The following is a 26,026-nucleotide window of genomic DNA, read 5'->3' on the forward strand; positions in this document are numbered from 1 at the left end:
GAGACTGTCCAAACGAGTGCTCTGAATATAGAGAGAAAAGTAGCACCTGAGGAAGTGTGTGTGTGTCTGTCTGTCTATATTGAGAGAGTGAAAAGGAAAGAGGGAAAGAGAGAGGGAGAGAGAGCGAGGGAGGGGTAGGTTCCCTAATGGGCCATTTACAGCTGGCAAACAAAGAGAAAATTCAAGCCTCTCCACACAACGGCTTTTGCAGCTTCTCCCTAACCGTGGCGTGCTTGTGTGTGAATTTGGGTGTTTATTTTTAAGAACTAAGCGCTCGTTTAGGCTTGCGTACGGACCTGTGTACGCGGGCGGAAAAACGTGCAAGCCGATGGGGCTGTGTGCGCGACAGCACGCTCCAGTCCGCGTCGTTCCATTCAACACGAGAAGACAGGCATCTTATTCACGTGCTATGATCTAATTTGTTTGCCAGGTGACAGGCGCAGCACATCTGGAACGCCTTGCCTTGTGCTTACGCTGCTTTTTCCTAACGCGGTGGTTTGAGTGTTTAGCGGCCACACGGCGAGGAATCCTCACGAGGTCACCGTTCAGTAAATAAAATCAGCATGAGTGACTGAGGGGTTCGGGAGTTTTCCCACGGACTGACCGAGCGAGATCTTGATGAAACCGGGTGCTTCTTTGTCGTGCCCTTGTTCCTTTGCGGCCGAGTTTATGATGTTAAATAGCAGGTTGGACGGGGACAGTTATCTCCCAGATGACTGTTTAAAATAGGAGCGCTGTAATGTTTGGGTTAGTGCTTGTCTAAGAACATGGCTTATTTTGGAGACGTGGTAATGAGGCCGTGTAAGACAACGCCTCTCCGTTTGAGCTTAAACAGGCCTCGTTTTTAACAATCTGTTTAATTCTGACGAGAGCGAAGCCAGTTCCTTCGTCCGCCGCCCGTTTTAAGAGGACGAAGCACACGCTGTTTATTTTAAGAGCTTTCTGGATGTTTGTGTGGCACTTCCAGGTGTTTTCTCGCACGCCTCTTCGAAACGCGAGACATTTCTCTGAGCTCTGTGGTTCGTCTCGCCCTCAACCTCAGCGCTTGCGCACACACAAAAAAAACTGCCTCCTGCATGAAGGACCTCAACGCTAAAATGGCAGTGGGTAAATTGAAGTCAAGCTTTTGTGGAGAGAAACTGTCAGGGGATGATGAGTGTGTGTGTGTGTGTGTGGGTTTGTGGGTGCGGGTGCTTGTGTGAAAGCAGAAGGAAAAGTAAATGTGAATAGAAGTTTCTTGTGTCTCTTGAAGGGAAACCTGAGCTTCGGTTCCTGACAGCAGCATCAGAGTGTGAATATGAGCCCTGGCAAAGAAAAGCGAGCGAGCAATGAAGAACAGCAGCACTGTGATCATCTCACACACACACACACACACACACACACACACACACACACACACACACACACACACACCACACCAAACTGGACTTCCATTGTTTAGTCTTGGCTTGAAACTGCAGAGCCCACAGCAGACATTTTTCCTTAAGGCTACACAGAACATTGCTTGTTTATGCAACGAACACCTTTTCCACATCCAGGCTTTAAGCCGTTGTTTTATTTCGTCATGCTGTCTTTAGCACCATATTGTAAATCTTTTAAACAGGAAGGGCTGCTGTGAATCTTTCCATTTCTCTCTCTCTTTTTCCCTCTCTGTCAGAATGGAGGATCTGTCTCCATTCTCCACTTGTCTGCAGATCCCTGCTGAATGTATTAAATGAAGTTACTAGATGGGAGTGCTTAAGGGGCCAAGCCCTCTGAGGCTTGCCAAAGCGCTCACAAGCTTGGCTCACTCATCCATGTCACCTCTGTTTTTTTTTTGTTTTGTTTTTTTCCCCTTTCTCTTTCTTCCCCTCCTTTCTCTCACTTCTTGTTTTAGCTAATGGCTCGCTTATTTGTATTTCAGAGCAGTGTTGACTTTGAGCGAATCTGCTTTACGAGGGGTGTTTAATTTTTCAATGAGCTTGACACACATCTGAAGAGGGAAGACAATTACCGAATAGTGTTTGTTTTCTTTTAGTGTTGCTGCCCTGCTTTTGTTTCCAGGACAGTAAACTGTTCAGAGAAGAAAAATCGAAGCACGTCAATCCCATGCTCATTGGCGTTCCTTTTTTAGACGCTTGATATCTACCATCTGCCGACCAAACATCTCATCTGCTAAGAGTTATTCCATCAGTTGGACATCGATTGTGTCTACAAAGAAGCCGGCCCGGTGATGGTGGTGATGAGCAGAGAGGGCCGGTAGAGATATTGTGATAGTGTTGAATCCACAGCAGCCGCTGAATAGACAGTCATTTTTCCCAGATACATGCTTAGGCCTGTAGAATGTGGAGCGCTTTGCTTGTAACTGCACCGGTTGTCTCCTTCTATTATCGGTTAATGGTGCCCAAGATGACAGGCGCGCGTGATGAACAGAGGAGCTGTGAAATCCTGGAGGTGGAGTTCTCATCCACTTGATAATGGGATCTCTGCTGCGCTAGAGGCTGAGTAAAGAGCCATATGAGTGCAGGAAATGCAAAGCATTCACTCTTAAAACAATCCCAGTCCTCTAACCAGACCCCCCCCCCCTTCGTTCCCCTCTGCTTTTACAGCTGAAGATTAATAACAGCAGTTTAAAATGTCTCGCTATTCCTCCATGTTCTGTGGCATGTCGCCGTGCCCATGTTCTTGTATCCGAGTTCCATTAAACGCGCCACTGCTCGATGGTATGTAAATGTTTTCATTCCTACCCTCGCTGTTCCCATACCCCCCCCACCCCCCCTTCGCAGCAGCACCAGTAATTGACCGTCTGCACCCATGTCAAATGCACCACTGTGTCTTCTTCAATACCAAACGCCAAACTGGACTCAATAAATCTCCCCACAACCCCCCACGGCTCCTACGTGCACCACCCCCCCATTCGCGCTAGAAGCTAATCCTGTATTGGCAGCCCGAGAGCGACGATTGGTATCTGCTTTGTAAAGTGCATTCTCTAAATAGCTTCCTCTTGCTCAGTGAATTCTGCATCAGCGAGTGACTCGGGTTTCCTGTTGAGCTCATCTATACTGTCGGGGCCCGACTGGTAAGGAGAAATAAATAAGGATGCACTTGAGTAAATGTAATAAATATGCTTGAATGTGCAGCCCAAATGCTTACTGTGGGAGGGAGGAGGCAGCCTGCTGAGAGAGAGAGAGCGGGAGAGAGAATGAAAGAGAGGGAGAGTGAGAGCCCTTGCACGCACACATGCACATGGCCACATGTGAGTGAGACTGTGTGTGTGTGTGTGTGTGTGTGTGTGTGTGTGTGTGTGTGTGAGGGCTGAGCTGAGAATTGTCAGGAGAACAGGAGTCACAATGTCTCTGGCTTCCCTGGAGCTGGAGAGCGTTTGCCAGCACTGGGATCACAAGGGACACCTCCTTCTTTTGAAAACCTGACAAGCTACATGCTTTGCAGCACAATAAAGGGTTCCACACTACACCAAACCTGATTCCTATTGATCTCGGCTGCCTCTTTAAATACACGCTGTACGCCGGCCGGCAAGGACGCTCGCCTCCGTCCTGCAAATAGCCTTTGTTTCTAGCTGATTACATTTTGACCAGGCGACACAAAGCAGTTACACGTAGAAACGCTGCGCATTTTATCGTCCAACAATTCGTTCAGCAGGAACGGAACGAGAAAGACGTCCGTGATGGACAAAAGATGGTGGCAGAAAGATTAGATGTAGATCTATTAGCTCTAGTTTAGAGATGCGATGTGAAATTAATTAGTTGTATACTAATGCCTGGTGCATTATGTGACCAGTGACAACTGACAGGGTGGAAACGGTCAGTTCAGATTTCAGGTTTTCGCATTACCGGTGATTAGTTTTGTTTTAAAAGCACAAATTATTGAAGGACAAAATAGAAATTTTGTTTCTTTACCATATCTCTACCTCTGTGTGAACAATTGTTTGAATTAGGTGTGTGTAGTTACATAATTCTGCATAATAAGTCAATCCTGTGCTTGTTTTGCTTTGTAAGCGACACTAATCTATAGTAAGGGACAATACTATAGAAATGAAACTTGGATATATTTTAGAGTAGTCAATGTGCAGCTTGTATAGCAGTATAGATTTACTGTCCTCTGAAAATAACATTCAGCCATTATTGTATAAATAACTGGCAACAAAAGTGAGTACACCCTAAGTGATAACAGCTGGACGTCATGTAACCGTGCAAAGACACGTGTCCTATTCATCATGCTCATGTTTTTGTCTGCTGGACAGGACCATCACATTTGTGTATCTTGTATTAGAGCAGTTAGAATTTGGTGCTTTGAGTAAAATTCTCTCATACTGACCACTGGATGTTCAACATGGTACCTCATGACAAAGACTATCAGGATTTGAGAATTAGAATTGTTTCTCTCCACAAGGACGGCCGAGGCTATAAGAAGATCGGTAACGCAATGAAAGAGTTACAGTACAGTGGCCAGAGTCATACAGAGGTTTTCCAAGACGGGTTTTACTCGGAACAGGCCTCAAAGAAGTTGTCCTTCAGGTGTAGACGCTGTCTTAAAAAGACAGACACATGAGTGCTGCAGCACCGCTTTAGTGGTTGCAGAAGCGGAAGGTCCGCTTGTCAGTGCTCAGAAGATACACTTCACACTGCAACAAGTCGGTTTGCATGGCCGTCATCCCAGAAGGAAGTCTCTTCTGAAGTTGGCTCACAAAAAAGACTGCAAACAGTTTGCTGAAGAACCTGTCCAAGAGCATGAATTACTAAAACCATGTCCTGTGGTCTGATGAGACCAAGATAAACTTGTTTGGCTCAGATGGTGTCCAGCATGTCATGACATCCTGGTGAGGAGCACCAAAATTTTTTTGTCTTGCCTACAGTCGAGCATGGTGGTGGTAGCATCATGGTCTGGGGCTGCATGAGTGCTGCTGGTACTGGAGAGCTGAGATTCATTGAGGAAAACATGAATTCCAACATGTGCTGTGACATTCTTAAGCAGAATATGATGCCCTCTCTTTTAAAACTTGGCTGCACAGAAATTTTTTCAACATTATAATGACCCCAAACACATCAAGATGACAACTGCCTTGCTGAGAAAGCTGAAGGTTAAGATGATTGAGTGGACAAGTATGTCTTCAGACCTGTAGCCTTTTAAGCACCTGTGGGGCATCCCCAAGCAGAAGCTGGAGAAACACCATGTGTTTAACATCCAAAAGCTCTGTGATGTCATTATGGAGGAGTGGACAAGGATCCCAGCAACAATCTGTGCCACTCTGGTGAAGTCCAGGAGGATTAAGGCAGTGATAGATAACAATGGTGTCCACACAAAAGAGGACAGTAAATCTGTACTGCTATACGAACTGCACATTGACTACTGTTAAATATATCTATAAAATAGTTTCATTTCTATACTAGTGTCCCATGAGAACATAAAATAAAAGGATAAAGTGGTGTACTTACTTTTGTGTAACACCTTATATACTATAATATATATAATTAGTTTATATAGAGAGTACATAAAGAAGAAATGGTGTGTACAGACGCAGTGAGAAATTGTTTGCATGTTGGAGATGGGAATTAGTTGCAATTGATGGAATTGCAATTCAGTAGTCATGTTCTTCATCTAATTGAGGGGGGATTTCATTTTTTTAGGTACATGGTTCTTTGGAAAGCAGAAGAAATCCCTCTTACAAGATACACTTTACAATCCAATTCTGCTTTAATACTATTAGTACTGTGTAATAATACTGTGTAGTCAGATCACATGATCTACATCATTGTCAAGTGTTAACTATCCTTATATATATTTCAATCTGTCCAGGAGAAAAAATTAATACACGTACGCATGTGGAATTTGCAGCCTTTGTTTTTATTACTGTTTACAACACGGTCATAAAGGCGTGCCTTTCAGCAGCCAACACACACACACACACGAGACAAATCAATGTGCAAAACGCGTGCCTCACTTACATGATTTCATCATGTCTTAAATGCCGGTTGGTGTGTGTGGGTGTGTGTGTGCGGCGTTAATGCTCATTTACTGCAGTTCACTGTGGCAGCAGTTGATCTCGATTTAACCGGTGCATCAATCAGGAGGGTTTTTTTTGTGCGCGCGCTATTTGGAATCCAGTCCGTGTTTTAGTGTCTTGTAGGGGTGTGTGTGTGTGTGTGTGTGTGTGTGTGTGTGTGTGTGTGTTGGGGGGTGTAATTCTCCTTCATAGTGTCTGGATAAAGAAAGACTAGTAGGTCAGCCATGTGGATGCGTCTGGCGAACAGCTGAGAGAGAGCGAGAGAGAGCGCTGTATGTGTGCGCGCATATGAAAGAGAGCGTGCGTGCGTGCGCGCGCGTGTGTGTGTGTGTGAGAAAAAAAAGGGAAGCGGAGCGTGTGAGCTGCGGACTCGGTGATTTCCTTGACGCCGAACTCACCCGTTTCTACCAAAACGTTTCGGAGTTTGTCACGCCGGCGCAAACGGAGGAAGACGGAGGAAGCCGCTCGGCTGTGTGTGTGTGTGTGTGTGTGTGTGTGTGTGTGCGCGCGCGCGCGCGCACGTACTTACGTGTGCGCGCGTGTGTGTATGTGCGCGCGCGTGTGTTTTTGTTTCGGCAGAGGGCGAGTGTGTGTGTGTTTGAGTGTTGGAGTAGGGGAAACGAGTTCGCTCTTTTGTTGAGCGCGTGAGCCCCGTTTCCCGTCCGCATGTTCGGGTGAAGGGGGGGTGGGGGGGACCGATAAAGAACCAAGCGGCTGCGCGAGACCCGCTGAGCTCCCCGCGCGCGCCTTGGATTCGTGGCCCGGCCCGAGAAGTTGGGCTTCGTTACACCGCAATAAAACGGGGAGAGAACCGGGAAACTATACTAACTAACCGCGGGGAATATTCTTTACTGTCCGGAGCGGGAGGAAAGCTCTACACCGGAACTTGAAGAGCAGCAGCAGCCTGGCGGGGTGAGTACTTCTAATACAGGGGGTAATAAGGAGAGAGAGAGAGAGAGAGAGGGGGGGGGTTATACCGGGGGAATGTTAGCAATCCCGGCTAACTTCAAAGCACGAGCAACACTCCGAGTCAACTTTTCACTTTTATTTGTAATGAAAATGAAACAAGATTTGACTCTCTCTCTTTTTAAGGCACTAAAGAGATGTTTCCTCCGTGTGTGTGTGTGTGTGTGTGTGTGTGTGTTTTGAATAGGTTGACGGAGAATCTTTGGAGACGTCTCTCTCTTTTTTTTCTTTCTTTTTCCTTGGTATACAGATAAAGCCTTTTCAGAAAAGATAAACCAAAGGCAGCATAGCATTGATATTTGACCTTTTAACCTGTATTTGTTTGAATTTCTGTGCAAAATTGTTTTGTCTACAAAAGGTGTGAAGGAGGTTCTCTTTAGAACCAGCCTGAGAACCCACACAATGGAGCCATTCTCAGTAGGAAACCTCAAAAGCACTGTTTTGCAAATGTGGAAAAAGATGAGATTTTGCTGCTTTGCTGTATGTTTAAGCTTCTTAACCCCTTTTAAATTGTTTGGGTTTTTTTGGTTGTTGGATAAACTGGATGGTTTCTGTGTTGTTTTCAAGTCTCGTGTGTGTGTGTGTGTGTGTGTGTGTGTGTGTGTGTGTGTGTGTGTGTGTGTGTGTGTTTGGTCACTTTGTGTGGCTTTTTCAACACGATCCACTTGAAAGCCTTGTAAGAAGTAAGAACGCTTTGCCCTATCCTGACCCGGGTTTCCATAACCCCATAAATCCCCCTTTCTTTTTATGCGATTAAAAAACGAATTCCTGATATGAATATGTATCGGTTTGTCATGTTCTCTACTTTGATTTGCATCTCAGGTGTGTACCGGGTTATTTTTGGTGAGTTCTTTTGGAGTTTCTGAAAGAGATCAGAGATTAAGCCGTTTCTAAGGAAATCCTCGTCCGGAGGATTGACTTTTCTATCAAATGGTTCCAAAAATTAGACAAAAAAAGATTCCACTTGGACCCTTTTCTAAGAAAACCCTTCTTGGAAATGCACATGACTGTTTAAGATCACATGCTATGTCATCATTGCAATCAGATTTATCTGTCCCTGATGAGATCAAATAACTACTAATAATAAAAACCACAAAACTCCTACTCAGTCCACCTGGCATGTCTCTGATGAGCGTTCATAACGCTCAGGCACCCTCCCCCATCCACTGCCTTCCACAGATTGCAAGTGATGAGTTAGAGCCATTTGTTTACTGCAAACCCGAGGGGGTTTTAATGGACTTGCTTGACCAGTTGGAGGCTGCTGAGGACATCCAAGTCAGCTTCACTTCCCCTGAGCTGAATAAACCATGAACCCTGGCCTGTGATGGCCTGTGTGTGATTAGTCAAGCTTATGGCAGTGTGGGTGTTGGGGGAAAGAAGAAAAAAAAAGAAACACGAGGATGGGTGGTGTTTGAGAAGGCTAATCTTAAACAGTATTTGTTTCACAGTTGGGCTTATCTGATATCAGTCTACAAGTCCTGTGTGTGAAGGGGAAGTGTCTTGTTTTTTTCCCCTTGTAATAACTGGTTTTATCAGCCATACTTGGTTCGCATGCCATCAAGACTACTATCTACTATGTTATGTACTCAATATACTTTTTCTCCCCTATTCATAAAAATGGGTCTAGTCATAAGGTTTTTACAATGATGTCATTCTGTTAGAGAGGTCTTTTTTTTTTTTTTTTTTTTTTTTTAAGACTAAACAGAAACCATGCGAGTCGCCACAGTGGACTTAATAAAAACTACGTTAAAAGAAGATGAATGATATTTTTTCTTCTTTTTTATTATATCTCCTGAGCACGTTTTGGAAGATCGTTTTTTTTTGATAAAGCAACCCTAAGATGGTTGCCTTGAGAGTGTTTCTGAAGTAGAGGACTTGCACAACGCAATCAAAATGAATCGCTGCAATTTTAGACCGAAATTCCCGCTTCGCAAGATGTTAATCTGCATACAGGTTAGGTTTTTTATTTTTTTTTGTCTGCCACCCGAATAATTTACGTATAAATCGCTCTCTTAGGCTGGTGTAACAATTTAGACAATAATAACTGTTTATAGTGAGTAATAAATCCTTAACCTTAATACATATCCATCAGTCTGTGTACGAGTCGTGAAGCCAACATATTTTTCAGTCATGATAACAGTTGTTTTGGTTGTTACGTATAGATCAAAGCCTGGATGGTAGTCGCTCACTTTCAGCGATATGCTAAATGCTGGATTGTTTTTGGTTTGAGTTCTTACAGAGAACATTGTCGAAGCATGAGTCAGAGTGATGACTGAAAGATAAGCGCTTTGGAGGAGGGAATTTGCCTTTCTGTAAACATCTGGGTAGAAAAAAGGTTACTAACCTGCACCTTTACTTGCCACTCGAGTGGTGTCTTCTTCTATGGGACGTGTTTTGGACTTTTGACCTGGAACCTTTTTACAGCTTATTATAATGTACAAGACTAGTTCAGTTCTGTACCATGAATCATTTGGTGCATTCACATTACCACGATAAAAAGATAAAGTTACCACCCCAGTGGCAAGAGCGAGTTTCTTTTCAGGGAGTGTAGGTAATCATAACAACCATATGAAGAATATTTCACCGTAATCCTTCAGCTTGTGGAGTATAGAGAGTTTGTGAACTGGGTTCCTCTCGCCTTTAAGGATAGCTCAAGGTAAAAAGGAGTCAGGTTTGAAGAACACTCTCCCACAGAGGAACTGAAAGCCAGAGCAAGGCACAGCATGTTTTCATTGTCTTGTATTACTCTGAAAAGAAACCTCATTCCGTTTCTTCAAATCCATAAGCATCACTCGAGTATCAAGAGTACTGAATGTTCATTGTTTGAACCCCGCACATCCGCATTCAGTGTTGAGAGCATGTCAAACAATGTAATCTGGAAAACACTTTAACATATGGCAGAGTAAAAAAAAAAAAGGATCAGGGTTTTTTAATCCACACTACCGATTCGAAGGTGTTTTTATGGTGTGTGTGGGATGTGCGAGTTAATATCTGTAGGGTACTTATTTTTCTTTTGGCTTTCATAATGACAAAGCCAGTGTTTTTTTTTTTTCCTGTTTGAATATGAAAACGAATCTGCATGCTGTTCTGTTCTTTTTTCTTTTCTTTCTTCGCTTTCACTTTTTTTTTTTTTGGCTGAAAAACCACTGAGGTTCCGTGTCACTGCGTTTTAAGGATCTCCCCAGAGGTCAACTTGCAGTTTACTCACACTAAATAATTGAATTAGCAAGTCGCTGTGTTTCTGAAGGCAGCGCTCGCTCGAGCTAATGTCGGATTTGTTTACATCTGACGACGAGGTGCGGGGAGAACAGTGTGACTCCATGGCGACGTAGGGATCTTTACGGCTAATCACGCAGTATTAACGCACCGCGTCATTTTCAGGGTGTGGGCGTCTGATTGAATGTGTCGTCCCAGTCTCTGAAGGCAAGTGGAGGAAGCCTAGTAAATGTTGAATGCTTAGATGTACATTAACAGCTGGCATGTGTTTTACAGCAGCTGCCAATGAGAATATGAAGTGTGATTCCGAAGGTGATAACATGCGAGCTTATCGCTGAAAAAATACAGATACTCACGACTAAAACGGAGAACAGAACTCAGTAAACACTTAGTCATGGTACATAGATGACACAAATGTCATGTTTAAATCTAAATGTCAGATCAACGAAATGCATCCAGAAAATTCTTCATCACGTGAACGTTTTGTATCAAATGGTGTCGCGCAGCAAACAGGCTTTCCTTTACAAACCCGAGGCAGCTGAGTGTTTGACAGCGCTCAGGGAGGCGTGTTATTTAATCTGCTGGCGTGATAGAAGCGACTCTCCGTCTGCCCGTCTGTAATGGCAGCACGTCTCGCTGAGAGCCAATGGCATCACACAGCCTGTTTAAAGCGATGCTTAATGAATTTCCAGAAAAGGCCTGGGGTAATTAATGTCATATTGAAGCTCCTTGCTTTGCTGTTGTCTCCTGGATTGTTTGTGCTCAGTGCCATCGGGCCAGGAATTTACCCTAGGTTTTGAAATACAGATTTTTTGCTTTTGGGGAATAGATGTTGTGGGGTGTGTGTGGGGGGTGTGTGTGTGTGTGTGTGTGTGTGTTGCATTCATGGTTTATTTACTGTGCGCATGTTCGGTGTGCAAAAATCTACACGCTCTATTAAAGGTTAGGCTGCCTTGTAAAGTGCAACGCACCTAATCGAGGGCTTAATCGTATCCCTGTATGGAGTGTGTGCTTTGTTTACAAGAATGTAAGCTCTTTCTTGGCACCCCGGCTGTAACAATAGATACAGTAACTACAGACGCTCGCTCATTGCCTGGGAGACAGGACACAGGTCAGACCACAAACAAGATAGACTGGAGAGACGTGTGAATTCCAGCCGCGTGGAGACAGAGATCAAATTCGGGCTCGAATTATGAATCCAGAATCGGTCCTGATTGCTGCTGAGCAAGATTTGAAAAGCATTCCTCGTGTGTGCAGTGTAAATCCTCACAGCTTGTTGATGAGGAACAGTTGGGGTAATTGAAGCTGATATTTTTAATAAGGCCCGAAGCAGTTCGTCTTTTTTTTTTTTTTTTTTTCTCCACATTGTAATGGAGAAAGGAAGGGGAATCGAGACATGTTTATTCAGCATAGTGAAGGCAATAAAGAGGAGCTGAGCTGTCACAGACGCTGCTTTTTCCCCTCATATGTTAGAAGCATTCAAGGCAAGTGTGAACAAATCAGTAACTCAAGTCCCCAGTATAAGCAGATTTCACATCTGGACTATTTGTTTTTTGTTTTTTTTCTCAATTGGATTTCGCATGACTGACAAGTGGATGATTTACTTTATATCTGTTAGTCTGTATTAACACTTAACTAGCCAACACACTAAACACAAATGATTATTCCTCTTTAGCTACACTTAGGCCAGTCAGCTCAGTTTCTGGAGAACCGAAATATATGGGACTGAGCAGCACACTGGAGCTTTTATTTGCTAGCTGATAAAGTTCTGATTTGTCCATTTGATTTTGTTAGACTCGCTGTAGTTTTTATTTGGCTGCAGTAAAAACGTTTATAAGACATTTCATCTTGATCTGCTCCGAGTTGCTTAAATCTCAAGCTGCGCAAACATTCAGTTCACATTAACAGCTCATAATATACCTCTTTTTTTTTCTTCTTTTTTTTCACTTTTGTATTTGCAACATTTCTCGTCTGTTTTCCTGCAGCCGAGCACATTTGAATTTTTCACCTTCGGTATTTAGATGAAAGCACCTGGAAAGTATTTTTCTGTGTTTTATGTTTAAAAAAAAAAAAATCGAAGAGCTGGAGATGGCAGGTCTGAAAGTTTGAGAGGCACCCTGTTGAAATGCTTGTAGCTCCGAATCCTGTTTTAGTGAGTAAACATTTAATGTAAGTGCACAACGGCTTTATTTATGCATTAAATCTGCTGTCGGTGTTGAATTATACATGAAGCCGTAAATAATGCAGGAGAGATATCTCAATGATTACTGGCACGCTGTGAATAGTGCGTTTGCTAATCATTCGCTCATTGATCTTCGCCGTGCGCTAACGCTAACTAGTTTTGAGGGCACTGTTCCTGGCAGGCGCCAAGAGTGTTGTTTTTCTCTAGGTCAGTCGCAGGAACTACAGAACCGATTGTATTTTATTATTTTTGTCAGCGTGGAATGAACTGGTAATTATACCAGAGGTAAGAATTATTTTTTTTTTGGGTTCCATGTCCTTTGCTGAGAACTGAGACGACGACTGCAATTAGATCAGCTTCTGCATTTGGAACAGCTTGATCCTCACAGAGGTCACCCACATAATTATCGTCACACTGCATTAACTAGTTTTGCTTTTCTGCTCTCGCAGTTAACGACCTCTCTTTTAACCCGTACATCTGAGCAGAAATCATAAGGCCTCCTGGCACCTTGGGTTTGATCTACTTCATTTGTCATTTCATACGTAGGAATAATTAGAGCGGCGGCACGCTATGCCCTGGGGAGCGCTAAAGCTTACGACCTTTCTGCTCCTATAGAGATCAGGTTTAAGACGAAGCAGCCTGGAGAGGAAGTTGTTATTAAGAAAATAATGGTTTGACAAGTTCAGGATTAAATTGTAAACAAGCGACGTGATGGATCAGTACTCTGCGAGGTAATTGATTTTAGTGTCTTTGGCATGCCGCAGTAGCTGGCTTTAATTAACAAGATCGAGGTTAATACCACTTTGATTCTCCAGGCCTTTAGTTGTTTGTGCGCTTTTGTTCACCGAGATTTTCTTCAGCTTGACCTATACTTCACATCTGCATGTTGGTACTTAAAATTACAGAATGCTGATGTCTTAGAAATGTCACTGTCTGTATCTGTTTAATACTCTATTCCAAATATCTGTATCCAGGTTATAAACCCAGTGCTTTTTTTTTTTTTTTTTGCTTTCTTTCCTGCGTTCTTAAAATCCCCTTGGAATCCGAGCAATGTTGTTATTTGTGTGTTCTGGCTCTAACAGTTTGTTGATCTCGAGCTCAAAACTGCTCCCAATTAAAGGTTCCTTTTCATAATAATAGTACTAACAACACCCAGTTGTTTTTATTTGCCCCTACTCGCACCATTGTTTTATAACAAGTTTAAGTAGTCCTATTTCCAAAAATATCAAATTGGTGACCTTATGTAAACCAACATGACCCGAACCAGGCAGTTCCTAAGGATGAATAAATAAATGCTGTAAATGAATCAGACAGCGCTGCGAGCTCATGTGCCCTTTGTTTGTCCCAAGAGGTTTAAATCTAACCACTTGCTCACACCCGCATGAATGTAGAAAACCTGAAATCCCAGTCTTGATTCACACCTCCAGACTCAACCCTGTGAACTTCTGGCAAAACATCAGTAGTGTGTGTGCCATTCATATCTCTGTTTTGTATCTGTTTAGAGCCCATTCTATTCAATACGTATATTAAGTTTTAGCTCAAATCTGGGGGGGAGGTGTATGGGGTGCCACATGTGGAGATTTGGAAAAGGCTCAGTGGGTCTGTGCTTTCATTGAGTGGCTTCATCACCGCCGAACGAAAATCATACTCTATTGTAGTAACACACAGCTCACCCACTCGTGCTGCCATTTGCCTCAGCCGCACAGTCGAGCATTTGCATTTTGACTTGATAGGGTGCTTCCTTTAGGGCTAGAGGAGTGGGTTTAGTGACCATTGAAAGCTACCAGGCTTGTGCTTATCGAATTTCAACCAGCTTGTGAGTAGTGGCTGCTTAGCTGTAAAGTGTGCATGTGTGTGTAAAAGAGAGAGAGGGGGGGTTTGAGAACGACAGTGTGACACATAGATCTAAACATACTGAGACTGGATTACTGTAAACAGGTTAGTAGAGTTTCTACTAACTTTAGTAGTACATTTCTTTTAGGATTGTATAACAGGATGTAGTAATAAAGCGTTAGTTATTTGCCGTGGTTGTAAATAACACTTCACCGACAAGTAAAGCTCTTCTCCAGATCTCTGTATTGTGCGCTTTTGAGCTCTCACCTCGCAGGCTTTTTATTCCGGTGCTGGAATTCAGCCGATTGGCTTCGAGCCGTTTTCCTGTCGAGCCTAAAAAAAAACACACAAAAAAAAGACGTTTTTGTTCTCCATCCAAGAATACCTGTGCAGTACAGTAGGTCAACCCTAGGAGCTTTTTGAAGCATGCCGAGTTCACTGGAGCTGCATTCACACCCAACAGTAGCCACCCACAAGGCCAAAGCACAAAACCGTTTCATCATTCTCCACTTTACGCTGCCAGGTTCTCTCTCGAACGCAAGCAGCAGCTACACCAGCAGTGGCACTTCTTAAATTCGTGTTTGATTAAGGATCATTTCCATGTCAGCACAGCACAAATCCGTTTTGCCGTCAGACTCACATGGGGAAAGCGCTCCAGGGGGAAGGGTGTGGACGATTCCATAAATAAAGGAAGCATGGTTTTGGCGATATGCATAATATCTCCATTGTTTGTATGCAAATTCAGGCAAATTCTTTTGTCTGTTAACTGGCTAGAACTCCTCAATGGGTGCAGAGAAAAGACCTCTACAGAAACATGAACATGAGCGATAAACCTGTTGCTAATAAATCTCTTAGCCAATAAACATGTCTATTATGGGTGGGTAAAATTGCAAACATACGTCAGCATTCTCAGAGCTATTTCTACGATACACAATACAGATCATGATATTGTTTGGAGAAGAAAAAAAAAATGTATATATATATATATATTTATATATTTATTTTGTGTGTACCGTGTGTGGTTGTTTAAAAATATTTCTAAAATTAAACCTTTATCAATAATTTAGAGAAAAATATTTGTAAAATTGTGTAAAAATACCAAACATTAACACCTAAATTACTGTTTACAGCTAGTTTGTAATCAATTAAAAAGGTGTGTGTTTATAATAAACATTAATCTCAGAACAATGTACTGGGGCAATTTATCACTAGTTTAGTATTTTCATCACTTAGTTGTAATTCTTGTTTTTTATTTTTGTGTGTTCGAGATCCTTCATTGTATATGCCATCTCACATTAGAGTGATCACATCCTTCCTCATCTCCTTGCTATATAATAGAAGTGATTTCTCTTCTTGATATGGATAGGATTTCCTTCAGGAGTCGGCTCTAGTTCTGGCTTGCACTGATTAAAGGAACACTTGTAGATAATCTGTTTGAAACGTGTGTGTGTGTGTGTGTGTGTGTGTGTGTGTGTGTGTGTGTGTGTGTGTGTGTGTGTGTGTGTGTTTCATAGGGAGGAAAGGAGCCAGGCAGGAGAGATTTGGATTGGTAAATGCTTATCAGCGTGGTATGAGCCGGCACTCTGCAGGGATAAATATTTAATGACGGGAAAGCTGAAATAGAACCGTAACAGACCACTGGTGAGAAATGGAGTCACTATTTATATGCCATTCTTTGCCTTTAAGTAATGGAACGGCGAAGGAGCCCGAAGTTATTAGCGCACCTGAGATGAGCTGTTGATGCTTGTGTGAAATCAGCTCTTGTTAATGCTCATTCGGCTGTTTGACTGCTTTAAAGTTGAAAAATTGCACAGCGAAAACCCAGGTGGATGGAGGGGTTAAAGCAAACCACAATTGACTATCAGCTGATATCGGTTATTGTATAGCAGAAGGTGCTGTTGTGTTATTGTTTGTATAGTAGGAGCTTATTCATGCCATGTAATCTAAGCCCTAATGTGTTGCTATGTAACAAAGATAAAACCATAGAATTGATTTGGTGAATGTGATGTTTATTTGAAATTTATGGAAGGAGTCTGAACGTTTTAAAGAAATTTTAGCAAATAAATGCAGTACTTTTTTGCTGACAGTTTATCAGCTACCATGTTTCTTGAAGATGTTTTTGTGTGCTGTGATATTTTTGACACCTTAGTCATAACGAATCTCCATAATACCGATTAATGAATATTGAAAGTTCACGCTCATCTGTTTTTTGCTGTTGCCTGGTCTTGCATTGCTGCCTATTGTTGTTAGCAACACTAATGGGTCTTAATGCTCGTGCTTGCCGTCATCTGGTTTTACTCAATGATGGTTATTGTTGATCCCCTCGGGGACCTCCTGCTATACATAGATGTTACATATTACATCAGAGACACTACAGTATCGCTTATTCATTGATTCGTCATGGTATTGGCTGCCGTGATTAGCTGGCTGTGTACACCTTGCACTACTCCTGTGAGCCATTCGGATGTCTCTGTTCCCCAAACCCTGGCACAGAGTCAGTACACGAGCCTGCTCTCGTTTAGCCGGCTGAGTTAAAAAACGGGCTTTTTTACGCACTCATTCTCGCACTTGGTTGTAGTTTAGAACGATTTCCTTTCTGAGCAGGCAGGTTGTAAACACACTGTACATTCTGCATGTTGAATGAACACAATGGATTACATTGTGGACAGAATGTTTCCATTGTGAAGACGCAGCTTTTCCCAGGCACTTCCGAACAGCCTGCTCGGGTTACACACTTTTTTTTTTTTTCGGCCAGTTCACACGAGTGCCAAGATCAAATGCGCTCTTCGCTCAAATCTAATTTGCTTGGAAGTGAGTTGGCAATGCGAATCAGAGGCTATAAACAGCTTTACTGGCGACCTTTTTTTTTTGGGTTTTTTTTTTTTTTTGACAGGGGGATTCCCATTGACATTCATTGCAGTCATTTTGTTTTCATTAATCTTTTTTTTTTTTTTTGCATTGAAGGTTTTGGGGTGATGTGACTATTGCGTGTTAACACCTTTAGCTTTATTCTACACTTGTATTCTACACGGTATCGATAATCACACGGTGCTAATATTCCCATTAAAGCTGCATGATTATTATTTTTATTTTATTATTTAAATGCACATATGCATTAGGACATTCTATTCATTAGAACTTGCTAACACACACACCAGTGAAACTGTTTTTGGGTTTTAACCAACACATTATACACCACACGGTTTTGCAATTCATGTCCATGTTGACACCTTGCTCATTTTTACTGAGTAACTTCTAACACACAGTGAGAACATAATGGCAAAAAGATTGGTGTTAGGAGAAGTGGAGTAGAATGTCAGTAGTTGAATTGAAATCATAGCATAGAAATTTCATTTAGATTTTGAACAGAAAATGTTAAACTGTTAGCCAGGAACTTGCTGAAAGAGGCGATAGCAATCTTGCCATATGCTATTACATCACCCTAGCACCTCAAACACGCTGGTGGGCAGCACAGTGATGCTTTACATGCTTAGTGGGTGGGCTGCCTGATATATAAATTAATTATCTTATGATATTAATTACTACCACCTCTGCCATCATAACACAGCACTTTCAGGGCAAAGCACTTAAATATCCTGTAAGCAGTGTTCTATAACACTCTTTTATTTAATTTTTTTCCTAATGATGTATGATGAACTTGTGTGTGCTTTAGTAAAGGTTCCTTTTTTACATCCATACATCCTTAAAAAAAAAATCAGAGCTGTCTGATATTCGTGGCTCTAAGCCAGCTTGATTACACGCAGCTATAACGCAGCCTTCCTCGAGGCTGATTAGTCATAGTCTCACAAACCAGACGTCTGCCTATCAGTCTAATACTCAATGTGGAGCAGAACCATCTACCTTCACACGGAAAACATGTGTATGTGTGCTGTAAACGACCACTAGCTTATTTGGCGATTTCTCCAAAAAAAAAAGGTTCAAAAGTTTGTATTCCTGTTGGTCTTCAGCAATAGATAGATGATACGGCTTTACTGAATTCCAGATTTAAATGTCGAACCTCGCTGAGTAAGCCAGAAAACTCGATGGCAACGGAAAAATCCCTGAAACCAAATGGACTAACCTCGAGAAGAACCAGACGTAAAAAACAGACCACTTCTACACCTGTTTACTCTAACGTCAAACAGTGCTAACTGTACTGCAAGCATGTTCAGTGTGCACATATTGTACATAAACGTCTGGATCATCATCATAGCAACAGTTCTTGGGTGACGTTCGGTTGGCGACCGTGCAAGGAAAGATAGGGGCCATTGCTGTACACCACTATGTTCTGTTTTTGTATGTGGTGATGCTAACAGGATAACATACCACTAGCTACCTGAGAACTTCTTATAATTTATACAAATAATCAGGTGAGATATAGTTGGAATAAAAACATTATAAAGCTACAAATCTTGAGATGCAGTCTGTTTGAGTTCAGGTGGAACATTGAAATCCGTTTCATTTTCTCCTGTAAATAGATCACAAGTTCAATTCAGTAACAAGTCTGGCTAAATTGAACCTACAATAACTTACGAACAATAATCGTTTTTTGAAGAGCTTTATTGATAGCGAGATGCCAGGGATGTTTTGAAAGCCAAAACATGGACCCATTTATTAAAAAGAAACAAAAAAAAAAAAAGAAAAAAAAAAGAAAAACAAATGGCAAGACAGTGCAGGCAGGAGGTGGGTCCAACTCTAAATCCCTTGATTAAAGTGTTAAGTCTGCATCAGAGAGCACTCTGTCATGCTGTGTGCAATGTCGAGAAGTCCGCTTTAGGTTATTCAGAGGAGACAGCACTAAGGTGACAGGAAGACCCATTTGTCGCGGTGATTGATGAGGAGGAACTAGAAATCCATGCAAAAGAAGGCATGGAAAGAGGGATATGAAAACTAGAGGCTACATTTCACATCAGACAAGCTTTTTATTATTAGTGAAAACAGAAAAAACTCAGCCAGTCAATGGACTACTCATTTAATTCAGTGTGTGTGTGTGTGTGTGTGTGTGTGTGTGTGTGTGTGTGTGTGTGTGTGTGTGTGTGTGTGTGTGTGTGTGTGTGTGTGTGTGTGTGTGTGTGTGTGTGTGTGTGTGTGAATAGTCAGATGAATGTGGCTCTGTGGTGAAACATGTTCACTCTGGCTGTTTGTAAGCTTAGCCATGCATGTGTAAGCTATTTTAACTTCTAGCTACACAGACCTGCCCCTGGAGGCTTGATAAAGTTGAGCAGCATGTTCCTGAGTGCAAAGTCACCGAAAGCACAACCGGAGCAAAAGAAATCGTTGTCATGCAACACCGTGTGCATTATGTGTATAATCCAGTGTTTCCCTTGATTGAATGCATCATGCTGCATGCTCTGGCCTTGTTGCCCAATTGGACTGGAAATGACAGATGCTGCCAAAAGCTTTTTATATTTTGGCTAAAAAAGTAAGGGGGAAAAAAAAAATCTTGTTTAGTGATCTGGAAAAAATCCAAATTACATTGTAATAGTATTATTGGCATTTTGGCTGTAATGAGGGGATCATTTGCTTGCCATTCGCTCGCTACTTAAGCTTTCCATTAGCTATTTCCCAGTGTTGGATTTAACTTTGCTTCTCTCAATCTTGCTGCTAGGCTTTGTGGTAAAACACGAGCCGTTCCCCGACCTCCTTTCCGCACACACCGCAAAGGATGCGAGCGGTAATCTAATATATTACGGCTGTTGTTGTGAAATGATGGAAAAATATTCCGCCCTCTGTTTGGAGGCAGGTCGTGCTATCAGTTAGGGATCAGGTCTCCATTTCACACACGGATAGGCAGAGTAATCTCCTGATCGCTACTGTACGCCATGACAAATGCTCGCCGAACTCGGGAGCGCTGTGCCAGCCTGCTCGCAGGCCTCGGCGTGCTGCTGTTTTCTCTAAACAGATGTGCTCTCACATGAAAATCAGGCAGATAAAAAAAGGGAGAAGTAGGGTGCAGATATGGCTTCTGTAAGTGCACGCTGTCTGTGGGTGTGTGCCGGGCACAATAAAATGCCCTGGTCGGTAATAGCCCGGCTCAATGCATGTTTTATGAGCTGTCCAGGGAGGATAGTGGAGCTCCGATCCTGCTTGTTCCAGCAGCATTTTCATTACCTCCTCCAGTCTCTTTTCCCCTCCTTGTCTGCTCGCTCCGAGGCACAGAAACGATCTGAAATTATGTTTACAGTGCTGTCTGCTCGGAAAGTGCGCCCAGACAGCCAATTCAGACCTGTAGGTTTATTTTGTCCCCTTTTCATTCTCAGCATGCTTCCATGTTTTGACAGATTGCTGTTAACCGACATCACAAGACAAATCAGTGATACGACTGCATCGTCTAAATCCTTTGGGTCCCCCTTGAGTCTCCGCAGGTGTCCTCTTGCTCCACAGTAATCGGAAATAGTACAGAGGTTCAGACTAGGCTCCCAAATTCATATTTATACTTTCTGCCATGTGAACTTGCGCAGATGACCGAGAGGGTGTTATCCATGGCAGACTGCAGCCTCTTGAAGGGACGCCAGTCTGCGGTTCGAAAAAGAAAGGTGGCTCATCCAGAAACAAAAGGCCTCTCCTAATTAGAGGTAATGCCATCCTGTGGTATACAGGGTGGAGGTGCTTTTGGCTGAGCTGTTAGGCGTGCGTCTGAATGCAATGCTTTTTCTCTTGGACCATCTGCTGCTAATCGCTAGGGTGCAAAAAAAATCAGGAGACACCAGCTAGAAAAAAAAAATCTGAAAGAATTGTCATTAGTCTTGACATCCTCACCTAGTGGGATTGCTCATGGATGCTTGATTTATTGAACGATATTTTCTTATGGACTCCACATTTTATAATTGCATTTAAATTGCAATATTTGAAACTGAAGAAACTCAGCTTTCAATATATTGGGCTTTACAGTAAGGGCATGATTTACACTAATTGCATCTGGAGTATGAGGGTGGTTTAGGCATAGGCTTTAGGTATAATGTGTGTGTGTGTGTGTATGTGTGTGAGATGGATTTAGACAGTGACAGCTGTGTTTATGCACCATTGATTTAGTATTGATTGTACGTGCTGGGGGTTGAGGATGAGCCATGCTCAGATCTGCTGCACACTTAATGAGCATTATCTAGCAAGAGGAGGAGCCAATACTAGCAACTCAACACTAAAAGCTCATTGGAACCCTCCTGTACTTCCTGTGTTCGCTTTACACATCTGCTGTGTACATACCTTTTGAATATCATCTCTTCTAACACAATATCACTGTATTAAAGCTTAAAATACTTTGGTTCAAGAAACAAGCTCAGTGTAAAATGCAACCTTTTTATTTGATAACTATAACCATAGTAATGAAAATGGGCAAAAATTTGTGCTCTTATTTCCCTTTAAGTCATGTCTTGGGTTTAAAAGCAGCGAGAGCAGCAGATCTCGACTTTCTTTCTCTAAATACCTTGTTGGAGTTTGCATAGTTTTGAATGAGTTACTTATTCACGATGAATGCACAACGTCAACTAATTTGGCAGTTGACAATGGTTTCAGAAATTCTGCATTATTCCACGTAACACATTTGAATCTAAAAGCAACGAATGACTTAAGTGGGGAAACGGCCACATACGTGCTAAGTGCAGCTTGTTAAAGCCTGATAAGTTATGTAAATAAGTTACAGATTGATGATTGTTGCTTCGAAACAGCTGGTGTCGTGTGTTTTACATCAGAGTTCCTATCAGTAGTGCAGATTAAGGGGTTCTCCAGCACCCCTCCTGCGATAACACCCTCCAGAAATGCACTCTTAGGGAGAAGAAACAGTGAGTGTGTAGCTTTTAGAAACACAGCCTACTCTCAGACAAACAGGCCAGTCTGAGTGCTTAGACCACACACACACACACACACACACAAACACACTCGCGTGCACACAGAGCTTTCGTCTCTCACAGGTATTACAGTATAAAATGAAGTTGCTCTCAGCCTGATAATAGACACATGCGCTGATGGGAAGCAGAGCCCTCAGGGAGATCGGCTGCTTGGAGGAAGGACGTGCAAACACTCAAAATCTCATACAATCCCACGAGCACCGGGCTTTTAGCTGGCGCTTAACTGGCTTGGCAAAGCCGCCTTTCGCGAGATTGTTTGCGTGCAATTAATAACCCTAAATCAAACCTTGAGCCACGTGCTCAGAGTCTGAAATTGATTTTGGTTTGATGGTCACTACTTCTGGCTCAGAAAACATCCGGTGTGAATGAAATATCTCAGCTGCGTCCTTTTCTTATTTTATTTTTTTATTCCTCCAGGTGCTTCAGCGTTCATGTTCACGACCGAGACGTCGCTTAAACCATAACTCCTAAACACACAGTGTAAATAGGGAAAGGTCAGGGGTTCACGCTGTTTGTGCACCACTGGTGAGAGTGCATATTCAGTGGGGGAGGTGTGTGTTTGGTGGGGGAGAACAGCTCCCTTGAGGGCCAGTTAAGGAGGAGTTTGCCCAGTCATGCGAGGCACGGGCGCTTCACAATCAGGAAGAAACCGTCGTTTTCTTTCGGACACGATGTGCAACATTGACAACGATGCGGTTTAGAAACAGCCTTTTGGGATTGGACTAGCATATCCGGGGTAACTCTGGGATTTTATATCGGGAATTTTTTACGCACTGAGTATGTACACGTTTTAAAATATGTATTTTTTTTTACATTTTGGAAGAATAAATAATTAGGTTTCTTTATGTACTGTGTGTCTTTCGCTAAAAACAAACTAAGCAATCTTTGGTCGAGTTTAAAAACGTATGACAGCGTTTTAAAAGAATGTGGCAGAGATGTATAGATATTATGGTCGTGATCTCTCTTACTAAAAACCACTTATACTGATGGTTGAAAAAACCCATTGTTGTAAAATTACTTGTAAAAATAAAAAAGACCATGTTTTGTTCATAACTTGTGCTATTAATCCGCCACAAAAATCTCTTGATATATGTTCCAAAAATTCGCATCCCTTTCTGTATTTTTCCGAAGCGTTTCTTTTTGAAATATCCATAGCACTTATCCACTGAAGCATCCTGACATGTCTTTTAAAGCACGCAGCTTCAGTTTTACAGCCCAGGTGTCATTTTGAAGCAGCACTGTGTTTTCTGTGCAGTATGAGATTCTCAGTAAACGCATGTCACAAGAAGCACTGTGAGTCACCAGGTTGCATACGAGAGCTCCTGTGCTCGGGATTGTAATGGGGGGCAGTGAAGTGGTGCCTTTGTGTTGCTTTTCACTGCCTTTGAATGATTGCTGGTGTTGTCTTTTATACTGGACCTCTTCTTTAGTCGCACCATTGTAGCTCTTTGCCCGATGAGGTAAGCTGACAGCATTCATTACAGCTCTGTTTTGTGTCTGCCATTGTCACGAACTATAGAAAGCAAATTGAATATGGACTTCTTTTTTTTTTTTTTTTTTTTTTTTGTCTGATAACCCCCCCCTCCTCCTCCTCCAACCAACATCACCAGCACTCAGCCACCCCCACATCGCAGATAACGCAGCTTAATCTTGCTTTCACAAGACATGGCCAAATCAAACGAGAGTATTTTGCAGCTTTCAATCCGCTCACAAAGCCCATCTAAATCCGTGCCAGTCATACTTCTAGCATCTCATAATACTCAGATGGAAAGCTCATTTGTTGCGTTCGAGATCGCCAAATAATTTGCCTACATTTTGCAGGCTTGCGATTGGCACAAGCACTCGACCTGCGGTGTTTTTATTTTTATGTCTTTTATGCCAGCGTATGTACTTTGTCCGCCGTAGGTCTGTGTGAGACCACGAGTAATGCGCGAGCAACATCGGATGAATAAAACGCAGCACTACGAAAAGAGTTATGTTGGAAAAAAGGAGTGTGTTTGGTAATAGAGCCCTGCTGCGCGCCCATTGTAGGGTGATGTGTTAATAGAGAGAGTGCAACATGGTGGTTAAGAGGGCGAGGAGGTCTAATTTCTCCACTGCGCTGAGGGAGGAACATATTTTTATTTAAAACCTTCTGGTTCACACCCCTTGACTTCATAGCAGTAATGGAAATGGTAAAATAGGTGCTGTAGCCCCTGAAGCCTATTCACTGGCTTTCACAAATGGCTGGTTTTGCACCACCCTGTCTCTCTCTCTCTCTCTCTCTCTTTCACACAGACACACACACAGACACACACACACACACACACACACACACACACTCCCTTCCACCCTTTTCCATTAAGACAGCTGCTATCTTTCAAAGGGTCCTGCTCCACTGATTGATGCGTAATGGCTTCAGGCCTCACCTGCCCCTCAGCATGTTATTCATCTGCGAGCTCTGCGTAAGAGCACACTGATAACTGCGTAATTGGTCCTGGTCAAAATTTGGGCAGTTTGAGGAACCTATGTGGTGTTTGTGGCTGCGATAGAACAAGGGTCATCGATTAGATATAACCTAGGGACACATTCCCAAGGAGCAAACACTAAAGCCTACTGCATTCGCACAAAACTTCAGTTATATAGTTTAGAACTATAGTGCTAATAGAGATGCTCTGCTGCTTTTCAAAACCATTTTTCTTCAACTTTCCAGCACAGACTTATTTTTCTCAGTGTACTAGTGAACAATAACTGTTCATTCTGCTGTATTTCTACCTATACTTTTTTGTAGAAACCTGTTTTCTTTTTAATTATTGAATACAGTACTGAATCAGCTAAACAGCATGTAAACGTGTAGCTTTACACACACACACACACAAACTCGTGTCAAATAATTCGTGTTTTTTTTTTTTTTTTTAGTTTATTGCATTATTTATTTAGTATTGTTTTTTTAAGACTTTTCTAGTCATTTTTACTAAAAATAAATCAATAAATGAAAGCATTCTACTATAATATATTTAGAAATATTTATGACTGTAGTAACTGACCTAGAGCTGCATTGCAATTTATTTTTGAGTTAACAGTTTTTTCTTTTCTCAGTATGAGGAAATTATACAATTTTGAGAGAGAGTACAAAAAGCATTAGCCGGTAATTCAGTACAAATTGGCCAGAACATAAAATCTACAATATTTACACATATTTAGTCTTGAAATTGCAATCCTGAGTTTATATGTGCATTCTTTTGCACAAGTGAAGCATGTTATGATCTAAAAAGTTTTTTTTTTCTTAGCCGTGAGAATGAAGGGCTTGAAGTCACATTTTATAAAACTGTTGCAAAACAATTCTTTCACTTGGTCACGTTCGATGCGTTGGAGGCTCTGTGGTTAGTCGACAGAATGAGCGCGTGCGTGCGTGTGAGCTGTGTCAGCCGACCAGCGGTCAGTGTGGTAGCTCATCATTAGGTGATTAATCCGGCCGTGATGCTAGTGTTTGTGTTGATGATGACGAGGAGAGCAGCTGCCCTGTCAGTCGGCGTCTACTGTAGAGATGACAGGCTGCCCGTTGACGAGCGGAGTTGTCAACTGCGCCACTCTGCCTGCCAAAACCTATTTCAAAAATCACTTCTCTCTCTCTCTCTTTCTCTCGCGCTCTCTCTCTCTCTCTCTCTCTCTCTCTCTCTCTCTCTCTCTCTCTTTAAAAAAAAAACAAAAAAAAACCTTCTCAGTAACATACATCTGATTTTGTCAGACGACCCAGTTCTTTCCTCCTGTCTCCTCATATTTCTGGATTCACCCTTTTGCAGCATTTGAGAACATGCTCCTTTTAAGAGCCTTGGAGCCTCTGCGATCTCCAGTGCACTTTTCTGTCCTTTGAGCATCAGACACAGGCATCTGGTTAGCTGTTCGTATTTTTCTATGTAAACAGTTCTCTGTGTACAGCTTTTTGGAGCAAGATATAGTTACTGGATAACAAAAAAGGTCACCGCATATGTCGTCTTTAAAAGT

At 42.3% G+C, this 26,026-nt stretch overlaps 1 protein-coding gene across 8 annotated transcripts in view; it reads left to right on the plus strand.

Moving 5' to 3' along the window:
• The window catches only part of rerea (arginine-glutamic acid dipeptide (RE) repeats a), a 166,350-nt gene that overhangs the window by 62,700 nt on the left and 77,624 nt on the right, over positions 1–26,026 (plus strand). For 2 of the 8 annotated variants that reach the window (XM_083569752.1, XM_083569761.1), the window contains exon 1: positions 6,279–6,913. The exons of 4 other annotated variants lie outside the window; for them this stretch is intronic. The gene's annotated coding sequence lies outside the window, so the exon portion shown is untranslated. Of the gene's footprint in view, positions 1–6,278; positions 6,914–15,712; positions 15,840–26,026 lie in introns of those variants that run through there. 2 more of the 8 variants (XM_083569757.1, XM_083569758.1) reach the window with 2 other exon arrangements.

The sequence above is a fragment of the Silurus aristotelis genome (genome assembly GCF_946808225.1).
Source record: "Silurus aristotelis genome assembly, chromosome: 19".
Lineage (NCBI taxonomy): Eukaryota > Metazoa > Chordata > Actinopteri > Siluriformes > Siluridae > Silurus > Silurus aristotelis.